The sequence below is a fragment of the Crocodylus porosus genome, unplaced genomic scaffold (assembly GCF_001723895.1).
Source record: "Crocodylus porosus isolate Cpor-Errol unplaced genomic scaffold, CroPor_comp1, whole genome shotgun sequence".
Classification (NCBI taxonomy): domain Eukaryota; kingdom Metazoa; phylum Chordata; order Crocodylia; family Crocodylidae; genus Crocodylus; species Crocodylus porosus.
Window position 1 is genome coordinate 3729306 of NW_017728916.1, and position 6000 is coordinate 3735305.

Here is a 6000-nt window from a genome sequence, read left to right on the forward strand (position 1 = left end):
ACTGCAGCATATTACATATCTGAAAAATACCAGAGCAAAATAAAATGAAGAGAATAAGGGGCTTCTGTTTCCAGTTACTTATTATTTACCTGATCTTCCTGCTATTTACTTCAAATGTTGTAAAGTCTGTGCATGGGTACTATGAGTAACTTGCAACTACTCCGTGTCCTGGTTTTTCTTCTGAGAAAGATAGTTACAGCCCTTTTTCTGGTGGTGAGTAGGCAGGAAGTCTTTAAGAAAAAAACCCAAAGGGAACATATTTGACAAAACAGTAAGAGTTACCAGTGAAATCCCAATTCCAATAAGACCGGTAAATAAAATCCAAGGGAGGTTCAAGTGTGAGAAAGTCTGTAGACACAAACTTAAGGTACATTAGTGTTTACAGAATACCAAGTGGGACAACCGTTTAAAGGTATACACACTTACTGTCCTAGTAGCCTCATTCAAGTCAAATAAGTGAATTTCAATATTGTATAACTATCATAAAATAATTTGAATGAAATGAAAACAGTGCCACTACACAATATATTCCTTGGAAATTAAAGCTCATTTAAAACCTATCAACAAAAATTTAGAAAAGACTAAAGATGAATTTTATTAAAAGGCACTTAACATTTCAAAACATTTTATATGATAAGGAACAACAATCATCCCTCTACTTGCTGGGCTCAGAAACTGTGCTTATGCTGACTTCGAATAAATAAAAACTTTATTCCACAATATGCTCTACCAACAATGTTATGAGAGAAGTGAGTACTCATTGACACTATTAAAAGCAGTGATTTTACATCTAAGATGGGGACAGACTGCTCAACAGGTGGTATCAGTGAAACCAGTTAGGGTAAAAATAATTCTTTACAAACACTAACAAGCAAAAATTAAGTACTATAACAAAGTTACCAGTGCCTGTTTAAAGTCTAACCAATTAACTTCATTCTGAGTTAGATGATAGCTTAAATGTAGTGTATAAAAGAAAAGCGGATCTTACTCAAGAAAATGGAAACCAGTGGATCTGGTACAAAGCTCTGACTTCTAAAATTGACTGCTGTTGAAGATTGAGCCTTTCAACCCTATGTAAATGAGAGCCAAAACACTTCGAGGGCTTTTCAAACACTAGACACTACTAATATGATCTTCCCAAGCTATTTTAGTCAGACATGGGCAGAAAAGATGCTGATTAAGATCCAGGTTTAAATATTGGAAAAGTGAATCCTCAGCAAACTGAGGCAGTTTCCATATCAATCAAGACAGACAGAACAATAGTAGATCCACATTAAGATTGGAAACTAAGGGCTCAGAGCCAGTGGTCTGTCTATGCTGGTCAATACACAGAAAGGCTTGTGTTAGCACCACTGAAAGAATAAATTATCGCTGCTTTTACAATAAGCTCTTCAAGAATGTAATAAAGAGTTCAGTGTGTGCTCCTCAGTCAGGAATCCAAAACTTTTCAGTTAAGGTCTGGCTTGCAGCAAAGATAACAGCTGAAAACTAACCATCTTGACCTTGACAAACTTATCACAACTTGCCTTATGTGGCATGGTAGAAAACAGGTGAAAGAAAAACGTAAAGGTTATTTTTTTAGTAGCAGGAGGACTTGCAGTTCTGCACCAATTAAATGCTATCTTTTTAAAGTAACAACTTAAAACATCCATTCATTAAACTGAAGACTATTTCCTTCTGAATTCCCAGCTCTCCTAGCCTTATTACTGGGGTATTCACTTGCTTTCAAGAGATAAATTTCTAACTCTTCCCTAAATTAAGAGATTTACAGCATGAAATTAAGGATTCAGACCCTGACATTCCAACAATATTTCCTGCCAAAAATCACAAGTACCAGTACATTTTTGTAGTTTGAAAGTAAGTTTTAATGCCTGGCAAATTGTAGGCACACGAAATAACAGAGTAGGCTTAGAGCTTCAGTGTCCTGAACTTAAAAGTATGTGCTCATTTATTTATGATGCATTTCAACTTGAATGGTCCTAAATCCTCCCCCCTCAGCCCGCCCCACCCCAAAATGTTGTTCCTATAGTTTGCATATACATACCTGTATGGTATCCATGCACACAGTACAACTGAAATGTAGTTACTACGTACATCTGTAAGAGTCTGCCAAGGCCAAGCAGAGTATCTTACGAAAAGTGCAATGGATTTTTTCCTGTCTGCAGACTGTAGACAGAATCTTAGTTTCTGTAAGGTCTCTCTAAAACTGGTCCCAAAATAAATAAAAAAGAAAAGCTACTGGCATGTGGGGGGACAGAAGTGCAGGGTCAACAAGATACAAACTTTCCACTAGAAAAAAATTTGCTATAGAACATTTTTTTTTAAATTTGACTTCATTGCAAAGTAAGTTTTGATACAACCTCAGAGGAGGATGCAACACATGATTGAGGGCAGTGTCAGGAAGTAGATTGTGTGGACAAAGTTTAGAGTTACAATCTCTAAAGGCCAGTTCATTATAAAGTTACTGGTTCAAAGAATTCTGCTGTTCAGATGTTGGCAGGTATGTTGCATTAATACAATTAATGGCTGACCTGTACAAACCAAAATAAGCTTCCTTACTATTTTAAAAATGAAAACTGCTCAAAATAACTTCCGCTAGTGTATTGGTGGAGTTATAATTATTCCATTTCCTTGCCAAGGTGCTGCCTAACTGCAGCCCAGGCCAAGTTATTGAGAAAGAAGAACTTGATGCAACACTACTTAACCTACAACTGAGTGATGCATTTGCAATAGCTTGTTCCAAAAAATGTTTGAAGACAGTCACTTTAAGGCACCTATTCACAGACTTCTGTAATAAAGTGACAAGATGCAAGAGAAATGCTTCACTCAACTTTTGTTACCATACTGGCAGGAAGGAACAGACCTTTCAACTCAGCATTAGCTCATGATTATATTCTGCTACCAAACACCAAAAGATCTCAAGGAAGCATAAGGACCCCAAGGCTTGCAAACACAGAGCCCAGCAAGCAAAGTCCTGGAAGGGCAGATGGGTGCTGCTGGCTGGCTACTTTTCCACAAGGCACACAAAACCATGTCGTGGAACTTTTGCTCTCAGAAAATGCAACCCATTTTTTCCCTTGACAATGGCATAAATATAAAGAACTTCTTAACTCAGGGAGCCAGCATGCCAGCCCAGAGGAATTGTGTTTGAACTGTCAAAAGGCAGTGGATAAAGCCTAAAGCATGGGCAGCACCTTGAGTTTCCATGCACGCGCAGAAGATATTTTACTGGCTTAAAAAGAGAGAAAGCACGCATGTGATGCTCAAGGTTTGGAAGAAACCAGGCTTTGCCACAGACTTTCTGACCACCCTCGGGGACCCCCGCTTTACCTGGGAGTGTCACGGGGGTCAGGAGCCGCCCGCGCTGCAGCAAGCGCAGAGGGGGCCGCACACGGGCAGGGTGGAAGCCAGGCAGCCCTGGGCAACCCCGGCTCCGGCCTCCTCCCTCCACCCGCCCCCGGGGGCGGCGACCCGCCCCGAGCCGGCGGCGGGGGAGGCGCCGCGCTCCCGCTCCAGCCAAGGGGAACGAGCGGGAGACGACGTGGCATCTGCAGCAGCGGGGCCGGGGGAAGGGGCGGGAGGCTCCCCCACTCCGGGCCGGGCCGAGCCGGACCCGGCCAGGTCCCTGCGCCCCGTTCCCCCCACCCTGCACCCACGGAGCTGCAGCCCCGCGCACGCCCCCAGTCCCAACGGCCGGTCGGGCGGACAGGGCCTCAGCGCGCTCTCCCCCTGCTCCTAGCCCCGCACTCACCGCGCACGCCCGGCGCCACTCGTCGCCGCCGCCGCCCGAGCGCGAGTCCGTCTCAGTGTCGCTGTCGGCGCTGCGCCGCGCTGCACACGCAGGCAGGCTGCTCCGCCATGATGGAATGCGCGCACTGCGCCTGCGCGTCCGGGGCGCTGGCGCGGGGAGGGGGAAAAGCGGGGAATGCGTGCGCGACGAGGCAGGTATTGGCCACGGCGGAAAGACAGTCCTCGCGGCGGCGGCGGCGGCGGCGGCGCCGGGGGGTGGGTTAGTCGCAGCAGGGAAATATGCCCCGCACCTTCGAGGCCCCTGCCATGTGCTACGTACAAGTCGGGTTGCAGATACAGGCAGACCTCGGAGTTATGACACAATTGGTTTTTGAAAACCACGTCTTAAGTCGAAACGTTGTAATTAAGAAGTGATTCTCCTATAGGAAGCCATGGACGACGTGCCCCCCGCAGTGACCAGTCAGTGACTCCCTCCCACCCCCCTCGGCCGGTCTCACTGACCGGAGGTCCCCTCCTATGCCTGATTGCGCTAACTGGGAAGCGGTCCCAGAAGTGGCCAAAGCCCTTCATCCAGCACTCCCACTTCCTAGACGGTCTTCACGGGGTGGGGGCACTAGCTCTTCTGCCCTTCCCCCCCTGCCGGTCACCTACAAGGGCAGCATGGCCTGTCAGGGGGTGCACTGGCTCATGCACTCCCTAGGCATTGCCACTGTAGGAAATAATGTTGTAAAAGGGGGCTTTGTTTTTGAACCAAGGCCTGATACCCTGTTTTCACCAAAAATAACCCAGAATTTTGTACTCGATCAATTATAGATGAGTAATACATTAATGTATTTATATTGTAAATAGCAATCATATTGATTTGGAAGGACTTCTTTGAGGTGACTTTGCTGGACTTTTTGAAGGGCTTTTTTTTTTGGACTTCTTGAACGGTTCTTGGCTGGAGTCTTCTCAGGAGCCTTGACTGCAGGTTTTTCTCAAGTCTTGTCTTCTTTCTTGAAGAAAGTGCTCAAGGAAGTTTGGACAGATGTTCTCCAGGGAGATGGCCGATGCAGTGAACTTGTTTGCTGGCATGGCGTTGGATCAAGCACTGTAAAATCAAAACCTTGCATAGGATGTCAATTTATAAGTGTTGTAAGTGTGAAAAGTTGTAAATTCAAAATGTTGTAAGACGAGCATTGCCTGTACATTTAGAGTGGTTGCGTCTTTAAAGTCATTTTCCTTGTGCTAAAGATAGCTGTGCAGCTATAAAAGGAGCCAGGCAGGTGTCAAGTTAGTGCTTGAAAGCTGGTACCAAATCTGGAGCTGGTTTCTAGCCAGTTTTGTACCAACCAAACCCTGAATGCAGAGACCCTTGCTGCTGGCTGAAGTAATTAGCACAACATGCTAAGCTAGTGAGGCCCCAACAAACTGCCAGCCGAGCCAGGCCATTTCAAGCAGCTGCCAGGGCAGGGGCCTTTTTTTACTGTGCTATAGACATAGTGGGCCAAGTCCCACCACAGAAACCAGAAGCCCCTCTTAAGAAGGGTGGCCACTAAAGACATAACAACTGATTTCTTGAGACCAAACATAAGAAAACAGGGAAAGAAGTGAGGGTCAGAAGTGAATAACAAGGGAACCGGAAGGAGACACGGGCAGAGCATGTCAGCCAGCACCCACTGCCCTGCTCCCATTCAAAGGGTCCCGGGAGCCCATGAATGCTGCCTGCTGAAACTCTGCTGGGAGACATGAGTGGAGCAGCCCCACTCTGCCCTGGGTTCTACTGATTAGCCATCTCAAAGTCCAGTCGCTAAAAAGCATCATGCATCGTTCTAGTCCTGTTGCTCCTTTGAAGAATAAGTAATAAGTAGCCCCATAACACAGAGTTGAAAGGAGTTTCGCAGCCTGATGGAAAGAAAGCAAAGACTTTAGTTTTCTTCCTGAGGCTGAAATTGGGTCTTTATTCCCAGTTGGTTCTCAGTTCCTTATTCCTAGCTCCTTATACCTGGTTCCTTTTTCAAAGTTAATCTACACACTTGTAGATTGTTAGCAATGAATCCGACATGCCAAAGAGCCAGGATTTCATCAGAAATGTATATTTACTAATAAAAAAGTAATATAATATCACATATCAATTACATTGCCCTGAATAAGGAGCTGGGATTATGGGGCAAAACCTGCTTTGGGTAACCCTAATATTACACTTTTATTAATAGTGTACTAAGGAGTTTGGTCCTGGGTATGACCATAAACTGCATCCAACTGGAGGGC